Consider the following 21915-nt stretch of genomic DNA (forward strand, 5'->3'; position numbering starts at 1 on the left):
GATGCAGTCCTTGATCCTGGAACTCCAGAATCAAAATCAGTTTGATTGACTCAATACAGTCAGGGAGGACAGTCCTCAGGAGTCACAGAATGCTGGTTGCCATGAGGGAGGAGTCTTTTACAAAGTCTGGGCTCTCACAGAAGGAGTCTGAAGCACGTGTATGGAAAGCAGAGGTCAGTTCTGGATTAGAAGCTCTTTCTGAGGGGAAATGAGTAGAAGCAGGGATTAACCAGGACTTGGGCTCTGCTTTATTCAGTTCAAGTTGCTGCAACAAATGATGACAGACTGGGTGGCTGAAACAGCAAAACATGTACTATTCCTTGCAGTTCTAGAGACTGAGAAGTCCAAAAGCAAGATCCTGGGAGATCTGATATCTAGCAAGAGACTGCTTCATTATCTACAAATGCCCATATTTCTGTTGTAGACTTGCATGGATGACAGCTGGCAGAACAATCTCTCAGGTCGTTTCTCAGAAGTGCTTTTATCTCATTCACAAGTGTTCCAATCTCATGACCTCACCACCTCTCAAAGCCCATACCTCCTGATGGCACTCCTTGAGGGTCAGGGCTTCAACATCTGAATTGGGACAAGACACAAACATTCAGTCCATTAGCAAGTGTTGTCATGAGGACAGCATAGCTTATCAACTGGGTATCCCCAGGAATCCATGGGACTAGCAAAGCAGAATCTGGGGGTGTCACTGGTAGGAAAGCAGGAGGTCCCCAAGAGACAGTCCTCATAGCATTTTACAGAGACAGCAGGACCCTTGAGAAACAATAGTTTCCGTGACCCATACACCAGCCTTTATCTATGCCTGTCCTCCCTGCTGGATTCACAGCAAGCCTACTTCTTTCTTTTCCAGTACAAATGGATTTCCACTCTCTGAATCCTGATGAATTTTTGCTCTTTTGCAGTTAGTAGGTTGTCCCTCAGGATTCTGCATGTCTGGATTTGCAATCGTGGAAACTGCCAAAGGTCTAGGGACCTGCATGGCAGAACCCGGCCTCTACCACTATTGCCCAAGGTAGGGACTCTGGTCCCTTGAGTGTCCTGTGCTGCTGTCAAAGGTCTGTGTGCATTGGCTTATTGTTTTTTTTTTTTAATGTAATTGCTTATACGTGTGTTTCATCATGCTCAAGTGGCCTTTCTGTGAAAAAGTGGCCAAGCTACACCTAGAAGTCACTGAAGAAAGTTCTAAGAACTCCTGGTTAGTATGAGGCTAGAGAGAGAGAGAAAGAGAGAAAAGAAATCTGCCTCTCTGCATTTTGCAAGTCCCTGGGCAAAATCTGTTGGCTGTGCACTCCTCACACGAAGATTCCAGGCAGGGAGACCCTCCTGAGCCTCATCTCCCTGAGTTCCTCTTCCAGAAGCAATCCCTAGTTTGAGACCAGGGTTAGCGAAAATAGAGCAGCAAAGCAGGGTCCAGAAGGAAGGACTGCCACAGACCATGGAGCACCAGGGGGACAGGCTGGTACCTCCTCACGGTTGGGGTACAAATGGGCTCAGCTCAGCAGGTATAGGGGTGCCCTTGGCCCCTCTGGTGGGCTTTGCAGTGCCCCAATCTCAGGAAGAAAAAAGGCTGGCTCAGGTGACATATTTTTGACTGGGAAGGAGCTGACAGCAATGGAAATAAACAAGTAGGGAATGATGTTGTAAAGTTGGAGGGTTTGTCCTTTATATCTCAGCTTTCTCTCCTATCTTCCCCTGCTCTGTAGTGTGTTATCAAAGAAGTTTTTGGCATGATATTCCTGTTCACTGATTAACTCTTGAGCTGTGTCTTTTCTGCTGTTCAGCTCATCTGGTGAATTCTTTTACTGTAAAAAGTATCTTGCCCTTGCAAGGGCAATGGCAAGACCTGAGAAATCCCAGAGATTTCAGCTTGCCACCCAGAAGGAAACCAGGCTATTTGGAATGCTGGAAAGGATTCAGAGTAGGGGAAATCGTCTTGGACATCTGAGACCACCCCCACATTCAGCGGTCCACTGGACACAAACCCAGACCTTGATACTGATCCTGAACCATGCTCTCAACTCAGACCCCTGTGATCCTCGCCACAGTGCTTTCAGATCAGTGCAGCCATGCCCATAGGCACAAACTCTTAAGCCTAGATTCTGTCCTGAGAGGTGTGTCCCCGACGGCCTGGCTCCAAATCCTCAAAGATTGGGGACAGTGAGGAACACCATAGGACTCACCCTGCCACCCTGAAAGGAACCATGCCATTTGGAACTCCAGAAAGGATTAAGAGGAACTGAAATCTGCAGTCCTACCTCTGGACACCCCGATATTCAGCAGGCCCCTGGATGCAAACCTGGAGCTTGACACTCACCCTGAACAAATCCCTCGACTGCTTCCTCCCCCAGAAAGATGGACAGAGTGCTGGCAGATCGGGCCTGCCATGTGGTGGGCCCTAACCATAACCTTTGGTTTGGTTCGGTTCTCAGGATTGTGACCCCAAAGGCCTTGCAGTAGGTGCCCTACAATTTGGGGACACATGGGCAATCCCAGAGGACTCAGCCTGCTGCCCAGAAGGAAACTGTGCCATTTGGAACTCCGGAAAGGATTCAGAGGAGCAGAAATCTGCATGCCTAGCTGAGGACACACCCACACAGAGCTGACTCCTGGACACAAAGCCAGAGCCAGACACTCACCCTCACCTCCACTGTCAACTCAGCCACCCTGACAGCTCTCCATGGGGTCTTCAGGTCAGTCCTGCCATGTCCCTGGTTCCTAACACTAACCCTTGGATGGGTTCTGTAATGATCTCCTCATTTCAGGTTATGTGGTGGTTCTGCAGGACATTGTCCTGGTGTGGGATCAAACACACTGAAGCATCCCGTGTGAAGTGGCAAACGTGGTAAAGAAATGACGACTGGGGAATCTGAGTGTGGAGACAGCACGTATTTGTGCTGCTATAACAAGCTGACTGCACTTTGAAATCACCACAGAGGAAATGAATCTTCCAAACAACCATGTTAGCACGACGACACGGAAGCAGAGAGAACATCAGACTTTGGGATGGAGTCCAAGCCCTCCCAGATCCAGGTCACACAACATGGAGAGGACACATGTTAGCAAGAGACTCGTGGGAGAATTAAATCATGGGCCCCTGTATCACAGGTGCAGTAGAAGCAGTGGATTTGGAATTTCAGTTTTTCCACAACGTTCCACCACAAGCTGGTTAGAACTGTGCAAAAGCAGGAAGGGAAGCCCCAGTAAAGTGGACTGGGGATGCCAGAAGGGGAGGCTGGAAGGGGGCGCCTGGTGCTCAGTGCCCATTACAGACTCCACATTGCAATCCCCCACAGGAGAGACTCACCAATTCCAGGCCCCACACGGGAAGCTGGAGGTTCATCTCCTGACTTTTTGTAGGAGCTTTGCAGCTCAGCTGGTGAGAATTCTCCATCACCCTGCCTTTCTCCAAGGGACTTTCCTTCAAGCACCCTTCCCAACTTCTTCCTCCTCCATGAAATAATGTTCCTCTCCTTTGTTTCTCGCACTTGCCTGTGATGGGACCTTAGCTTGCTCAGCCCAGACTGCCATTCTCTGCTCTTCCCAATTAAATCCATGCTGCTGGTCAAATAACTGGCAGATTGAGTTTAAGGCCAATCGAACAAATAAATTCAAGATCTTGCAAGGAACAAAATCAATATGCACAAATTAGTGGCACTCCTAGGTGCTCGGAAGGAACCATCAAAAAGAGACTGCGGAGAACGATCTCATTTACACCTGCATCCAAGACAGCAAGATACCCGGGAGGCCCCTGAACCAAGAAGGTGACAGACCTGTCATCTGACAGCCCTGCAACAATGACGACAGACAGGGAGGGGTACACACGGAGATGGGGAGGCACTGTGCTCAGGGTAGAACCCACACTGGGAAAATACCTACTCTCCCCAAAACCGTCTACAGAGTCCTCACTCTGGCTCCCGAATTTCCGGACTCGGTGCAAGCCTGGAGTGGGTGTGGACACGGGAAGGACCCCGCAGGGCTGAGGTGGGGAGAGCACAAGCACCAAAGCAGGGGGACGCTCCCTGACTGCAGACCATCTGAGGAGCCCAAGGAACCTAATCCGCGAGCACACAAACACAGATGAGGACCTAGGAGCACCCGAGCCCAGAAAGGGGGGACCCCACAGCCCCGCGCACAGCACAGCAGGAGGCCACGTCTCCTCACACAAAACGACGGAAGCCCCAGTGTCTACACAGGGCGCCCTTCCTCTGTGGGGTCCTGAGACCACGAACCCCTTGACAGTGCACTCAGGCGGCTTCTCCTCAGCTCCTCCAGCATCTGGTCCTTAGGAGGTTGGACTGCTGCCAGTGTGGGCGCGTCCTCCACAACGGGTCCGGTCAGTGTGGATGCAGAGCCACACCCTCCTCAGCTTGTCCTGTCAGGGTGGGAGGCGCCCCACATTCTCCAGAAGTCTCCACAGTGGGTCCTGAAGAGGCGGGGCTCTGGTCCCAGCTGTGGCTGTGCAGCCTTGGCTCAGGGCGGAGCTGGGGTCTGGCGCCCTCTGCAGGCGGTGCAAGGCAGTGCAGGACTGTGGGAGCTCACCCTTCAGTGGAAGGTCCTGCTCCCTCCTGGGGTCCAGCTGATGCCATTTCATTCCGGAAATTCAAGCTGCATGGAGCCCAATACCCCCCAACTTCCCCCCAAATAGCTAAGGAACAATGAATTGGAAACAATGTGGAATTACAACAGTCCTTGACCCAAACAGTGTCACTGAACATGGCCCTGATGCAGACCCACACTCTGACCTCAACTTGGTCTCAAGCCTGGACCCTACCCTAATCCAAGACCCTAACCCTAGCCCCCAACCCAAACAATGTTCACAAGAATCAAAAGGTAGAAACTGCAAATATCCATCAATGGCAAGTGCCTAAGCAAATTGTGGTGAAGCATTTGAATTTGGGTACAGGTTCAGGTTTTAGTCACAGTTCTAGATCAGGCTTTGGGTTTAGTGTTAGGGTGAGGGTTTAGAGTGAAGGACAAGGGAACAGAGTTATAGTTTAGGGCTTTAAGTTTATGATTTAGGCTTTAAGACTCAGGGCTTATGGGATAAAGTTCAAGGTCAAATTTGGCGTTTGACTTCATGCTGAGATTTGGGTTCAGGTTTCATGACTTGGAGGTCTGGTTTAGGGTTTGGGTTCGTGGTTCAGGGCTTGGATCCAGGGCTCAGGTACAGGCTTTGGGTTCCATTCCAGGTTTGGGATTCAGGGTTCTAGTTTGGGCTTTAAGGTCAGCTTAGGTTTCAGCGTTGGTAGGGTTTAAGGTTAGGTTTAGGGATGACACATTTTCTTCAGTTGTCATCATGGACAAAATAATTCTATCTGAAGTTTCTAAGTCAGAAATGTATTTCATCTGGGGGCGCCTGGGTGGCTCCGTGTGTTAAGCCTCTGCCTTGGGCTCAGGTCATGATCTCAGGGTCCTGGGATCAAGCCCTTCATCAGACTCTCTGCTTGACCGGGAGCCTGCTTCCCCATCTTTCTCTCTGCCTGCCTCTCTGCCTACTTGTGATCTCTGTCTGTCAAATAAATAGAATTAGTAAAAGCTATTATATGATCTTTTACAAACCATTTCCTATCTTTGCATTCTCATGTGCCAAGACAGACAGGGATTATTTAAAACCCTGAAGAGAGTGCTCTTGCTTTTAAATTGCCTGTAACCTTCGTGTAATAGATTTATGATTGATGATAGATTTAGTTAAAATATAACTATTTAAAATATTTACTCTCAGTAAACGATTTCAACCTATGCTCATTTAAGTAACTTGGTGCATAATCCCTTTTCTATTAAACCATAGTGCAAGGACCAATGCAGCGTTTCCAGGAGAACCCCAAGCTATTTTTCTAGAATGGCTGTATGCTTATATATGGCGTCCTGTTTTCACTCCCTTTGTGGAGCACCTACCCTGGAGGTCATGTAATAACCAATGACCAAAAAAAACAAACAAAAAACCCAAACATCCAGGTCGAAGTGCCATCCCTGCCTGGAGTGGAGGAGACTGCTCAGACAGATCCCAGGCAGGCATCTCAGCCCAGGCCTGTGCTGGGGAAGCTGGTTCCTGGCTTTGGGCGCAATCTGGAAGCCAGCAAACTGACCCAAGAGTGCAGCCGGCGTTTAAGACTGATGATCTATTCGCAGCCAGGCTGCACGTGGACACCGGCTCAGGGAGCCCGGCTAGGAGGCTGCCCAGCGCTGGCGCTGGCAATGCAGTAGCATGCCAGGGCTTAGCCCCTCACCCCAGCCATGGCTCAGGTTTCAGATGTGAGGGGGCGGGGCCAGCGCAGAGAAGGGTCTTTGCTAATTTCCGAAGCTGGAAGTGAGCTCTCAGAGGACTCAGGAGGGAAGGGGGGGGCGGGTCGGGGGCGGCCTTGAGCAGGGGTTTTGCTAATTGCCCAGGCGGGAAGGAGGGGCGCACAGCGCCAGGGTGCTGTGCTGCAGCCCATTCGGGACTGCAGGACACACCATACTCGCTGCCCCTGTGCTCCCACGCTGCAGCCTAGCCTCTGACGCCGCGGTGTCCTGTTCCCGTTCAGGCCTTCAGGCCCCCTGCTGCCCCTCCCCGCCCCATGGCTTCTCTGGAGGACCCTCTGCTCACAGGTAAAGTGACACCGCGACGCGCCCTCACCTGAAGCAGAAAACGCAGGACAGGAGCGGGGTGTGGGGTGGTCGGGGCCCAGCCTCCCGCCAACCCCAGGGCACCAGGACCACCCCGGACGCCGCGCCACACCCTGTCCGCAGGGGGTCGGGCCAGGACGGCGCCACAGGAGGTACCCCCTCCTTCCCCCCGCCAGCCGGCAGGCTAGCCCCCATAGTTCCGCACTCCCACGCGCCTGTCAGAGCCTCCTGCCATTCCCAGGGCACCCAGAACCCAGAGAGTGAGGCCTTGGGTGCTTTCTAGTGACAGATTCAAGGCAATTTTTCGACTTTGGGACTCAGAGTTAACATAGTTTTCATTTGTGATTATTATTTTTGTGTGGGGGCCGTAGCTTTTCTTTTGACCTATGGTTGTTTTCACTCCCGGTTCTGAAGAAGCCCCTAAATCCTAACCCTGTTGAGGACTCCGAAAGCTCTCAGAGCAGCAGTGCTGGGGGACAGTGTGGACACATGGTTTGGTTTCTCCTCTGGCCTGCTTCTGTGGCAGCCCCGCTCTGTCCTCCTCAGACTTCAGAGCAATATCTGAACAAGTGGAGAAGCGACCAGGGGGTCAGGAAGGTGGCCACCGAAGAGTGACTTCTCTGGAGGGTGGCTGAGCTAGCAAGTGAGCATGTTAGTCCAGCTCTGCCTGCATTCAGTATGGAGCTGAACAGGGGCCAGGGAAGGGGAGGAGGAGCAGAGAGCAGGGACAAAGGGACCAAAGAGGAGATTCAGATGAAGGGAAGTAATGGGGAGGAAAGAGAAGAAACTCTAGAAGACAGGTATGTAGAAAGGAAAAGGGATGAAGTGGGCATTGGGAAAGGGCACCACCAGGGAAGGAGAGAGGGGAAGGAAAGAGGGAGGAAGAGAGGAAAGGGGAAAGGGAGAAGGGAGGAGTCAGCATGCCAGGGCTCCCCCTGCATCTGAAGAAGAGGTGGCTGCTCCAGCTTGTCAAACAGGGTGCTCACTCTTTGGCCCCAGTTTCTGCTCCCAGTGCTACTGGGCTTTTCAAGGAAGGCAGGCTGTCCCTTGGGACCTACTGGAGCCCACTGGAGCCCACAGGAGGGTGGGAGAGGTAAGATGCCACCAGGTCCTGTCCTGAGCTGCTCCCAGCCACCAGCCTCACCACATGGTGCAAGAGGGACCCCAGAACAAAGGACGGACACAGGCCAGCATGTCTGCTGGTGGCCCTGGGCACTTAGCTCATCGCAGTGAACCACACGGCCTCCTCAACCCACGCTTTCAAAGCCTCCTTCTTCGTTTCTGGCTTTCATGTCTGTAGGAACATGAGCCAGATCTAACTCATCTCCGACAGACAATTCTGACTCACCCCGTGTCAGATTTTTAAGAGTGGCTGTGATAGAGTAAGATAGCAATGCTCCTACAAACGGACTGTTTCCTCCCACTTGACCTCAACAGTCTTATACATTTTCTTAGCGAAAACATCTTGTCTCCTTCCATTAAGCTCATAACGTGGTCTAGTAGTATACATGCGCCTTCGGTAGATGCGAAGCGATACAGAGGTCCTTTTTTTTTTTTTTAATTTTACAAGGCAAAGTCAGTGAACACATCCAACTTGACCAATACGTCTCTAAAATGTCAATCCAGGCAAAGCTTTTTCTGCCTACAGTTTGGAGCCTACGTAGTGACATTTTTAAAATGCTTTCAGTCCCTCAGTGAGGCTCTTAGAAGCTAGCCAGGGCTTACTACGTGCCAGGCACTGTGTCAGGTGTTGGAGCTAAAGGGAAGGAGAGCTTGGAGGCTGGCTGGGGAAGGACATCCATGACACAACCACAGCTAGAAACGGAGGCCAGTGCTAGAAAAGAGAGAGCAGGCTGCATGGAGAGTGTGTACCATGGGGCTTGTGAGCTCACGAATAAGTGGGAGTAACTGGAGTGGGGAGATGGGGGAGAGAAGAGGGTCTTCCCATCAATGGGAATCACCTGTGCTTGGAGGCAGGTGCCATGAGAGGTCTCCACAGGAAGAAGGAGGCAGTGTGGTTGAAGGGCAGAGAGATGGGGCAGAACAGGCATCAGTCAGTTGGAGGGGTATGAATAGACTGATGGGAGGATTATGGGTGCCTTTGGAGGACTGAGAATTTGTTAGAAGATCAGTGCAGATTTCTATGGAGACAAATGCCAGGAACTGATAGGTCTTTGAAAGGTCACTCTGGCTGCCTTTTGGCAAAGGGGTTGGTAAAAGGCACTTGCAGGTGTGAACACACCAGGTGGGAGGTGAGTGCAGGAAATCGGGTGAGGGAGCATGGGAACTTGGTCCGGGGGTATATAAGGGAGAATAGCCTTTAAGGAGTTCCACAAATTGGCACCAGCTGTGGCTTCATTACAGAGCTGGAAGGGGGAGGTGGGTGTGTCCTGGAGGTTACAGAAATTAGATGAGAAAGGGAAGTCTTTTTAGATCTCTTTTTCAACTAGAGGAACTCTCACCTTATTGATAGAATTCCAGAGTGGGAACCAATGATATGAGGACATCTTTGAAATGTCTGAATATATTCTTCGACATCTTTGAAAGTGACGAGGAGACCTTGGCCTTAGGAGGCCTTGGCCCTCTTTGTAGCCACAAAGATTTCACGTACAGATTTGAGTTCTCCATTTTAAAGTCAAGGAGTCAGTCCTTCCAAAGGACACCTCCTATCATTTTACCCTCTCATCATACCTCACGTGCTGGCATCTCCAAGACCCTCTGTTCCAGGTTGAGAGTATCCACTTTGGCCAGGCTGGTCTTGCCAAGAACACCACCACAGGAAATCTAGAGCCTATAATGCTATTAATAACATCATCTAGGACTGTGTTTGCTGCCCTCATAGCCTCTTCCCACCATGACTCACTGAAGCTTTTAACACATTGTATCCATTAAGCTATAGTTCCCAAAGGTCATCTTCTCTAGTGCCATTAATTTTTAGGGGACCAGGCAAACCTTAAACTTGTCCCCCCTAATTGGACCCCTGTTCCCCCACAATCTATTTGAAAGCCTTTCACCATGATTCTTGAATGAGATCTGAGACCACTGCTGGTACCTAACACTTCTTGGCACCTTGTCTGTTAGGTTCTTGGAAGAGGAGATGGCTATGGAGGTGAGTGGGAATGGGAGTGGGAGGATTTCTCCCTTCACTTTGCTTTTTGTGTTTTCAAATAATGGGTTTTGAGGGGGCGGGAAAGTTTAACCAGACCATTTATTTTCCATCTCCCATCGATAAAAAGTTTACCACTCCCCACTGGAAGAATTTATATCTTTCCTTTGAATCTACAGGAAAATCTCCCAAACCCAGACCACCACCATGTGGATTCAGCCATCTTCTGATTCACCTCCAGATTGTCTCCTCCTAACTGCTCAAGCCACAGGTTAAGGGCGAAATGTTCAATGCCCAAGCAATTAAGTGGGGAACACGTTTATCTAAGCAATTGCATGCAGCTCTCTATCTGCATACAGGGGGTCTCTCCCAAGCCTTTCCAACCTCAGCAAAAGAAGACAAAGCCCCAGCAGTCTGGGGTATATATCATTCATTCATTCCTGTGTTCAACACTCATGGCGGATCCCCACCAAGACAGTGGGAGAGCAAGGACTGGAGAAATCCTGGAAGCTGAAGTCTGAGGAGGATTTCAAATTCAAGTCAGAGATGAAAGAAACATCTGGACTTGGTCCTCAGGTACATGCAGTATTCTGAACTGAGGCTAGAACCAGAGACCATTCTAATGAAAGGCCTCTACAGGTGGGCTCTCACAGGTGGGCCCCAACTCAGTTTCGTGTATATTCATTCATGAAATAGCTCTTTGGGTCAACATGCAGAAGAAAACCATTTCAGAAAACTGACAATGAGGAGAGGAAAGGGAAGCCAAAAGGCTTGTGAATGGGGAGAGAGGAGGAGCCAGGGCAGAAAACCAAGAATCCCTCCCTGCCCTCCTTGCTGCCAGGGAGGTCTGAGGGACTAGTTTCCACCTGGGATCCCAAGTCCAGAACAAAAGCAGCGGGGCCACGGCGGGGGAGGGAAGGGGGTCCTCAGCACGGGCGCATGGGGCTGCGGAAAGATGGGGGCTAGCGTGCCTGCTGGCGGGGGGCACCTCGCAAGGCGCTGTCCCCAGCCCGACCCCATGAGGACCCGGGTTTGGCGCAGCGTCCGGGGTGGTCCCGGTGCCCTGGGGTTCCGGGAGGCTGGGCCTCCACAACCTCCCTCTCCGCCCCCAGGTCGGGTCCGCGCTTTCTGCTCCAGGTGAGGGCGCGGCGCGGTGTCACTTTACCCCTGTGCAGAGGGTGGTCCGGAGAAGCCTTGGGGCAGGGAGGGGCAGCAGGCAGCAGGAGCGGGACAGCGGAGCCTCACATGGGAGCGTATGGGCGGCGAGTCCGGTGGGTCCTGCAGTCCCGACTGGGCCGCAGCACAGCACCGCGGCGCTGCCCGCCCCTCCTCCGCCAGCCCCTCCACCTCCTCCCAGACTCTCAGCCACATCCTCTGTGAGCTCACTTCCAGCTTCGGCAATTAGCAAAGCGCCTTCTCCCCGCCGCCCTCCACCCGCCCCCGCCCCCCTCCCTCCTGAGTCCTCCGCGAGCTCCCTTTTCGCTTTGGCAATTAGCAAAGCCCCTTCTCCGCGCCGCCCCGCCCCCCTCCCTCCTGAGGCCCCGCCCTGGCTGGGGCGCGGGGGGAAGCCCCGGGGGCTGCAAGCTTTGCCAGCGCTGGCGCTGGGCAGCCTCCTAGCCTGGCTTCTTGAGCGGGTGTCCACCCGCGGCCTGGCTGCAAAAAGATCATCAGTCCTGTTAACCCTGGCTGCACTCTCCCGTCAGTTTGCTGGCTTCCTGATTGCGCCCAAAGCCATGAACCAGCTTCCCCAGCACAGGCCTGGGCTGAGATGCCTGCCCAGGATCTGTTTGAGCAGTCTACTCATCTCCAGGCAAGGATGGCACTTCCACATGGATGTTTGGGTTTTTTTATTGTTTTTTGGTCATTGGTTATTATTACATGACCTCCAGCTAGGTGCTCCACAAAGGGAGTGAAAACAGGATGCATGATATACCCCTCACCTCCCATGCTGTCTTTCTCTTAAATAATAAGCACTGCTGAACTATCTTAGATTCTGTACCTTCTCTCCAGCCATGAACCTATCACTGTCTTTAACTCTTGAAAACTTCATTAGACAAATTAATGTGGTGAAGGAAGCAATATGAGAAAGCCTATTAATCTGATGAGCATGGAACTGAACAAACCCTATAGATACTTTCCCTTTGATTTCTAGCCTATCAATACCTACAGTGAGTCACATACACTCAAGATTATTGTTTTTATTGTATACTTCATATATTCATTGATTTTGGACTCGTTATCATTTCGTTGAAGTGTTAAACTATGGTAATAAACAAACTTTTAATTAACTTTTCCTCCTATGATACAAATATAACTTGCACTTGAGCTTTAGCTAATTTTATGTTCTAAAATTGCCAAAACAAAATGATCAAGGTTTCTAGATTATTTACTGTCTTTTCTACTATATAATATTGTTCTATCTCTTCTGTATAAAGAAAATGAATGCTTGGGGCTCTTGGGTGGCTCAGTGTGTTAAAGCCTCTGCCTTCTGCTCAGGTCATGATCCCAGAGTCCTGGGATAGAGCCCCACATCAGGCTCTCTGCTCAGCAGGGACCCTGCTTCCCTTCCTTTCTCTCTGCCTGCCTCTCTGTCTACTTGTGATCTCTGTCTGTCAAATAAATAAATAAAATCTTTAAAAAAAGAAAATGAATGCTTGATAACTAAATGAATGCTTTACTGAACAAATTAAATATGGCAATAGCATTTTATTTTATCATGCTTCACATATTAAACTATAATATTATATCACTAGTCTACAAATAATCTACTCGCATAGTCATTTGGAAGCTTTTAGCAAAAGAATTCTTCCTCCTGATTGTAGTATAAAAGCCACAGAAATATACAGAAGACTCCTAGGATAGAAAGTGAAATCCAGTTATCCGTGATGCCTTGAGGAGGACCTGACCTATGTATGTCCTGGGATGCACTAGTAACTGTTACATGTGATAGGATTATATTTAATATATACAGTTTCATTTACTTCACAAAGGACATATAAATTTGAGAATAAAATATTTGATGAATCTATAAAGTCTATATCTATTTGTAACTAATGTGGTAGAATTAAGATGTTAATTTGAAAAAAAATTCATTGAACACATTCAATTGTTTTTATATATATAAACAGCATTATTTATTTATGTAAATAAATGCATTGTCAGTAAAATCCATTTACTTATCAATCATAAGGGTAATTTTAAGTACTAAGAATAAGAAATATGTGAAAAGATAAGTGTTCAAGAGTGCAGTTTGTGGTAATTAATACAATATGATAGGCTCATGAAAAAGATATATTACTTGAACTTAAAAGCTTCTATAATTAAGCGATGACCACTTGAAATTTGTAATTAGTCTTGCTGCAGTTTTTCCTTGCACTTATTGCCCTTCCCCAGAAGTTCATTAAGAATTTCTGTGAATGTCCTTATGTTTAATCTCATTCATAGATTCCACTGCTGCTCACAAAACAAAGCCAAAAAGAGAGGTAACTCTATGTGGCACTCCATCCACAAGCAATACATTCATAAATAATTAAAAAGCTCTCTACTTCATTTGTTACCCATTCAGCTGATAATTTAAATGAGTAACTGAGGCCATTTTATCAGCACTTTTAATAGAATGCGACTCAGAAACTTCACAGTGTTATTTAAGAAGAAATGCTCACGTGTTAAGGTTTTTATTTTTTTAAATCAACAAAATAATTTTCAAATATTAAAAGCAAATGTCTCCTTTTCCTCCAAGTTTCCTTGCTATGTCAAAGTTACAAATAAATACATTAAAATCGTATTTTGAGTAGTAGATAAAAACAAAAGTTTTGAAACTGTGGGTTGAGTGTCTGGGTTAACTTGTATAAATATCTGAACTCAATGTATTTAGACTTTATTAGATTTTTTTTTAGACTATTTAAAAATACATGCTGAGATAATGACAACATTATTTTATTCATTTTAATAAATAAATTATTTTATTTAATTATGTTTAGATATTTATTTATTAAATTAATGATTTAATATTTAATAATCTAAATTTGAAATATTTTAAATTCTAAAAATATTTATTTAATTAAATTGATATATTTAATATAAATATTTAATAAATTATTTAACCATTATTATAATTATGCAATACATTATGCATTGTGTAATAATTGCATTTTAATAAATAAATAAATGTATTATTTACATTATTTTATTATATTTTATTTCGTTGACAAAGAGAGGGAGAACGCAAACAAAGGGAGCTGCAGGCAAAAGGAGAGGGAGAAGTAGGCTCCCAGCTGAGCAGAAAGTTCAACCTGGGGTTCCATCCCACGACCCTGGGATCACCACCTGAGTCGAAGGCAGATGCTTAAGTGACTGAGCCATCCAGATGCCCAAGGCTTTGTATTCTTCGCTTCTAAATATTGATGCTCCTTCATCTCTGGAGTTAGTAAATTGATGTTGAGAATTCATATCAAAGAATTGATAGTAGCTGTTAAACAGAAACATGTAATTTAGGGGAAAAAAAAGAACAGAAGGAAGAGAAAGGCCAAAAGTCAAAAGCACATTAATATAAAATTTAATTAGATAAAAAAGCTGATATTCCTGAAGGGGGCTAATAAAAGAGCTGCAAAGAGCTGATAGGATTAGGAAAATTGTCCACTCCTGGTCATTTCATAATTTTAAACTATTCCTTATTAATAAATATACATAGTTCCAGAAACACAAGCACATAGGAACATTTCCACCAAGTTTCCTCTAACAGCATTTACAAATTAGACGTTCAAACAATGCAGTTCATTACATGTTGCATCTGTATCTTAAAGTTTAAACACTTTCTGTGACACATTTTCTAACAATTAAAATTAAAATATATATATATATACCTTATCCCTAAATGGAAAATATATATATATATATATATATATATATATATATATATACATAGAAACCTTATTCCTAAATGAAACCTTTCTTTGTTTATTAGCTTAAATAGGTAAATTAGCAACAACAACAACAACAAACAGCTAATATTATAAAGGTAGGAACAATTTACCTTTTCATTTATTGCTATTTTCTAAAAATTCCTATTTTATTTTTTTCTCAAGTCTGTCATAATAATTTTCTAAATCTCCTGCCTTATTCAATTTTTTTCTTTTAGTGGAAATCTCTATTTCATATTTATTTTCTCTTCCTCCACTCTTTGCTCTAATAATTCAATGTATTATTAGATTTTCTGTTTTTCTCTTTATCCAGATATATCTTTTCTTTCTTTCTTTCTTTTTTAAATAATTTGATTTGCTGGCATTTTACATCAGTACATGCTTTCTTATGGATGTTAGAAATGTCTGTGGAACTACTAGAAGAATAAACTTTTTTACCTTTAAGAAGTTTACAGTCTAGAGTGCCTGGGTGGCTCAGTTGGTTAAGTGTCTTCCTTCAGCTTAGGTCATGATGCCAGGGTACTAGGATCCAGTCCTGCATCAGCTGCCTGCTCAGCAAGGAGTCTGGTTCTTCCTCTCCCTCTGCCCCTCCCTCTCTCTCTCTAATAAATAAATAAAATCTTTTAAAAAAAGACTTACTGAAATCTGAGACTGAATTACTAAATTCAGTCTTAATAGAAGACAGCTAAACAAAGCAATGATCACAACTGGAAAATTTAGCGAGATCATGATTTAACATTTTTGGTTGACACAGGACCTCTTTCAGTAACAACTATCCCTAAATATCAATTTCTTTGTAAGGCAAAAAATTTTGACAAGAAATCCAGATCCTTCTGATCGTTTTCATATCAATTTAATGTGACATCCTCAGAGTATATAATCAAATATGTAATTATTCTATCTGTTGCCTTGTATATTGCCTGTATCTTTTTCAGACTCAAAGTTCCATTGAGGTAGAGTTTTTTTTTTTTTAAAGCAGAGATTTTTAAAGTGTTTGATATATACAATATGCTTAATAAGTTTTTAAAAAACCTATGTATTACAGAAGCCTTAAACAGGCTTTAAAAAAAGAAGGTGATATTAGTGGTCATATCAAACAATTTTCAGGTTTCAGTCATGTAAATAACTACATTTCTCAGAGACAGAGAAACATACAAATGATCTGGGTCCAGTAGGATAATGCTAGCATGTGTTGTAAATTCTTTTATATGACCTTATTCTTGCAAGAATTGGTTATGTGGCAGAAAAAAGGTATCACTATCTTATACTTTATTATTTAAAGAGATTTATGGAAGTGTTAATTTCTTACACTACCCCTTTGTTTCAGTGGACCCAATTTCCGTGGTAATGGTGAGAGGAAAGTAGGCAATTTAGGCAGCAGCCAAAATCACCTACAAGGCACTATAAAATAAGGCTTGTTCTAGATCATGGGTCTGTCCAAAGGGGAATGTTAAGGGGTAGAATGGATGATGGATGCATTGTGGACTTATAACTTTAAGATTAATACTGTTATGCCCCAATAATGGGTCTATGATTAAAGGAGCGAGACTGATGTAAAGCAAAGGTCAAGCAAAGCTTTATTTCATGCGAAGCATCAAGAATCTAACCGAACGTTTGGGGCCACACCTCTTATGAGAGAAGGCAACCCTTTGCTGTTTCACAGTCTAGCTTTTAAGGGCAAAGGCCATGCAGTCAGGCCTGGCCACGCACAGGTGACCAATGAGATTTTAACACACACAGGAAACTCCACAGTGAGGCTAGGTGACCAATTGAGGTTCAATTTACCCTAGTATACACATTTGACACAGCCTATTACACCTTGATTAGGATTGGTGCAAAAAAGGTTCCCGAAGGGCGGAGGAGTGGGGCATACTCATTAGTATCTAGGGAGACAACATGCAAACACCGCCCCCCCCCCCTCCGCTCATTGATGTCTCCACCTGGCCTGACCCACCCTTGTATATGGGCTTTGTTACCTGGAGCTGATTTCCAGGACTTGTTTTTAAGTGAATCCCCTGGGGGAAGGGGAGCAAGGACAGTTTAAGGGTTAACCTCAATGAAAGCCTCTTGCTAAAATATAAAAATATAAAATAGGTCCTTACATTACAACAACTCAGTAGGGAAAGTCCCAGTGTGGTGATAAAAGAAGTGAGGTAACTTGCATTGCACATTTTTTTTTAAAAAGTGTAAGTTGTATTATTCCGTGCCATGACATCATACTTTATCTTCATCTCTGTCTACTAGTTTAAAACTAGTTAAACAAATTCAACAATTTTTTTTTAAATATTTTATTTATTTATTTAAGAGCAAAAGCCAGAGAGAGAGAGAGAGCATGAGCAATATGGGGCTCGATCCCAGGACTCTTGAGATCCTGATCTGAACCAAAGGCAGACACTTAACTGACTAAGCAAATGAGACTCCAACAAACTCAACAATTTTATAAAATTTTTATTTGTTGGGGTGCCTGGCTGGAACAGTCAGTAAAATATATAAATCTTGATCTTGGAGTTGTACGTTTGAAATCCACCTTGGGTGTAGAGGTTTTATTTAAAAATAAAATCTTTAAAAAAATTTTTTTCATTTTTTTATTTAAGCCATTGTATGGCAGTGTTGATCACTATATTGTACACCTGAAACTAATATTAACCTTATTTTAACTAACTGGAATTTAAATAAAAACTTTAAAAATAAAATAAAAATAATAATCATAAAAATAAAAAAGAGGAAAAATTATTTGGCAGGCAATTTTCTTAATTGCATTATTATTTATTATTATCATAGTCTGTGTGTGTCGGTGGGAAGTGGCTGGTATTACAGTGAGTTCCATATCTGTGTTACACTGAGTTCCATGTCTGTAGTCAGTCTTTTTTTTCTTTTAGTTTATTTTCAGGGATCCAAAATTCATTGTTTATGCACCACACCCAGTGCTTCATGTAATAAATTCCCTCCTTAATACCCACCACTGGGCTCACCCAACCACCTGCCACCCTCCTCTTCAAAACCCTCAGTTTGTTTCTCAGAGTCCACAGTCTCTCATGGTTTGTCTCTCCCTCCGATTTCCCCCAGCACACTTCTCTCCATCTCCCAGTGTCCTCCACGTTATTCCTTATGTATTGATTCTTATAAGAACTTTTATTTCTTTCCCTATTCTGCTTTGCATATGCTTACCTTAGATGTTAAAATGTTATAAACCTCTCCTGCCTGGTCCATTTTCTCTCTCTTCTCTCATGATTTCTCATGCTCTCCCTGCCAACCCCACATGCCTTACAATATCTGGATATGACTAATTTCTTCCTGAGCTACTTTATTCTACTCTGCCATATGGTTGCCCTTCCCTCTTCTGTACCATAACTTCTATCCCCTGCATTTGTGCTTTAACAATACCTAATTCTTTTCACTGCATCTGTATCTTTGAGGTCAATACTCAGTAGTGCAATCGCTGGGTCATAGGCTAGCTCTATTTTACTGGAAAGAAGGGCCATATGCACCCCAGTGTTCATAGCAGCAATGTCCACTATAGCCATTCTGTTGAAAGAGCCAAGATCCCCTTCAACAGACAAACGGATAAAGAAGATGTGATCTATGGATACAATGGAATATCACTCAGCCATCAGAAAGGATGAATACCCAACTTTTGCATCAACATGGATGGGAATGTAGGAGATTATGTTAAGTGAAATAAGTCAAGCAGTGAAAGTCAATCATCATATGGTTTCACTTATTTGTGGAACCTAAGGAATAGCATGGAGGACATTAGGAGAAGGAAAGGAAAAATGAAGTGGGGGATTGGAAGGGGAAATGAAACATGAAAAACTATGGACTCCAAGAAACAAACTGAGGGTTTTAAAGATGAGAAGGATGTGGGGATGGGTGAGACTGGTGATGGGTACTAAGGAGTGCACATATTGCATGGGGCATTGGGTGTTTTACACAAACAATGAATCATGGAACACTACGTCAAAAACTAATGATGTATTGTATGGTAACTAACATAACATAGTTAAAAAGAAAAGGAGGGGGACAATACCTAACACTCAATCTTTGCTAGTTTCTTGTTTACCTCCTTTTAAGAGTAAGCTCATTAGTGTTTTTTGTTTGTTTGTTTGTTTTTGTCTCAACTAAAAGAAGAAAAATAATACACATTATTTTGAAAACTTTTTGAACAGTGTACAAACGTTAGTCAAGTCCACAATGTCTCATCTCTTCTTCCTCCTAACATGGCTAAGATGAAAAACCCTTTATCTGGGAAAAGATCATTCTCCTGCCACCTTGTGTAAGATTTTGGCTTTAGCTTAGATTATCCTTTCTTTCCTTTTCTGAAAATAAGTTGAAAATATTAATAGCCTCAGTTTCTTCTTCCAAAATATGACTGCTTCTTTACCAAGTGCAAAAGCAACCCATTTTGACCATAGTAAACAGCTTGGACCTACTTTTTTTGGCTCACTGTTTTAGTGAGACAAGTGGAGTGAAGATGACACACCATTTCCAAATGTATTAATAATTGGTAGACCATACTTCTAAATTGAAGATTTGTTGCCATTAAACTATGACCAGACTCGCTATAATTACAGAGGTAAATTCTTTATATTTACTATATTTGAAATTACCATATAATACCAAAATAAAATTATGATTATGTGAAGAGTCTGTAATATTAAGAAGATGACTTTGAAATGATTGCTTATCTAAATGAAATTTCCCATTTTATAATCTTGTATAAGCTTCCGTTGTCATTTCCTATTTAAAATCTATTAGAAGGCACTCTTATTTTCCCTTAAGTGGGAAGTCAAATGTGGAACAAATTCATCCCAAAGGAACTGATTCTATATTCCACTGAAGACCAGGTGGCTTCCATGTGGCATTTTGCCTCTTGCATATTGTTCATCTCCTACAACAAATGGGGGTATGCTCTTTAGTAAACTAATTCAACTCAATTAGAGGCATTGTCTTCAAGGGATAACATCATAGAGACTAGAATCAGAATCATACTTTTGGGAAAATTGGGCCCAGGATTTTTGTTTTGTTTTGTTTTAAGATTTTATTTATTTATTTGACAGGCAGAGACCACAAGTAGGCAAAGAGGCAGGGGGGGGGGAAGCAGGCTCCCTGCTGAACAGAGAGCCTGATGCAGAGCTTGATCCCAGGATCCTGAGATCATGGCCTGAGCCGAAGGCAGAGGCTTAACCCACTGAGCTACCCAGGGGCCCCTGGGCCCAGGTTTTGATGGCTTCTTTCCTCAATCTTATAAAACCTATGTGAACTCTACTGGATGCCAGAACTGCTTAAAAATATTTGGTCCCTTGTAATTTTAACCTTCCAGTATTCAATGCACCTGATCCATGTAATATCCTATAGTATTTTTGTCAAATGAAGACTCTCAAAGTGTGTTTCTTGGGAGACACTTTTCAATTGGTTGCTTACATTTCTGCATTTATTATTTGTTCTAGGCCATCCTTTGAAGATGGATGTATTGAATAGACTTGGAAGACAGAAATAGTATCTTTTTTTTTAACTTAACCTGTTGTGTTTGCAAATATTATCTGCCTCTGTTTTGATTCTTCTTGTGGGAACTGAGGCTCAGAACTGATATATAACTCCCACCCCTACACACACACACACACACACACACACACAAATACACACACACACACAAATACTGTTAATATTCTGGCTACCTCTATTGCTGTGAATAATAAACTATATTATTTCTGAACCATGAGTCTGCGTCTTCTATCAACACCCAAGAAACTACGGCAGACTCATACACCAGCTTTCAAATAAGGGAAAATAATCTCAGATGCTTTATATTTTTTGATAGTGTTACCTACTTCTGAACATATGACTGAACACATATAAAGCTGGAGCCCTTTCCATTTAGAGCTTCTTCTGTGGAAGAACTATGCATTCACTAGTAAACAAAAGTAGATTCATCTTTTTTTTTTTTTTCCTCCTGACACCATTTCCTCTCTCACACTGTTGCTCAAATTGGATGGAGTCTAAGGTCCTTTGAGGAAATTTTTGTTTAATGACTCAAAATAAAATAGGAAGAGTCTAAAGTGCTAAAAATACTTCTAGATAAAAGGTATAAGATAATGCCAGAAAGGATAGTAATTTTATCTAACAACTGCCTGTTCACCCCTTTTTTGTTCATTAACTAATCTCCAAATTCCTGACTAAATCCCTTTTGTAAGCCAGAATGTGAGCTAAAAACTGGGATTTTAAAAAATTTTCATTTGAAATCCAGTTAGTTAACATATATGGTTGTATTAGTTTCATGTGTACAATATAACATATAGCACTCAGTGCTCATCATGACAAGTGCTCTAATTAACCCCCATCACTTATTTAATCCATCACTCCTTTCAGATCCCGTCAAGTAACCATCAGTTTGTTCTCTGTAATGAAATGTCTGTTTCTTGCTTTGTTTCTCTTTCTATGTCTTATTATTTCCCCTTTGCTTGTTTGTTTTGTTTCTTTTATTCCATATATGAGTAAAGGTATTTGTCTTTCTCTGACTGACTTATTTCACTTTTAGCATTATACTGTCTAGTTCCAACCATGTTATTGCAAATGGCAAGATTTCAGTCTTTTTTATGGCAGAATAATATTCCATTGTATATACATACCACTTATTCTTTATTTATTCATCAATTGATGGATACTTGGGTGCTTTCCATATCTTAGCTTTATAAATAATGCTGCTATAAACATAGGGGTGCTAGAATCCCTTTGAATAAGTTTTCTTATATTCATTGGGTAAATACACACCAACAGGATTGTTGGATCACAAAGGACTTCTATTTTTAAATTTTATGGAAATTCCATACTGTTTTCAAATATGGCTGTATCAGTTTGCATCACCACCAACAGTTCACAATTGTTACTTTTTTTTTTAAGATTTTATTCATTTGACAGAGAGAGATCACAAGTAGAGAGAGAGAGAGGAGGGAGCAGGCTCCATGCCTGGCAGAGAGCCCGATGTGGGACTTGATCCCAGGACCCTGAGATCATGACCTGAGCTGAAGGCAGAGGCTTAACCCACTGAGCCACCCAGGCAGCCCCCACAAGTGTTACTTTTTCACATCCTCTCCAACACCTTTTGTTTCTTGTAGTGTTGATTTTAGCCATTCTGACAGGTGTGAGGTGGTATCTCTTTCTAGTTTTGCTTTGCAATTTCCTGATGATACATGATGATGGACATCTTTTCATGTATCTACTGAACATTTGAATGTGTGCTTTGGGGAAACACTTGTTCATGTCTTCTATCCATGG

General features: G+C 43.8%; 1 long non-coding RNA gene across 1 annotated transcript in view; it reads left to right on the plus strand.

The window, feature by feature from the left end:
• The first annotated feature begins 6557 nt into the window (after positions 1–6557).
• Positions 6558–21915, plus strand: part of LOC309857016 — a 94073-nt gene continuing 78715 nt past the window's right edge. The window contains exon 1 of the long non-coding RNA XR_014307442.1: positions 6558–6600. This is a non-coding gene — a long non-coding RNA (uncharacterized lncRNA). The remainder of the gene's footprint in view (positions 6601–21915) is intronic.

This window comes from Mustela nivalis, assembly GCF_964662115.1.
Source record: "Mustela nivalis genome assembly, contig: HAP1_SCAFFOLD_195, whole genome shotgun sequence".
Classification (NCBI taxonomy): domain Eukaryota; kingdom Metazoa; phylum Chordata; class Mammalia; order Carnivora; family Mustelidae; genus Mustela; species Mustela nivalis.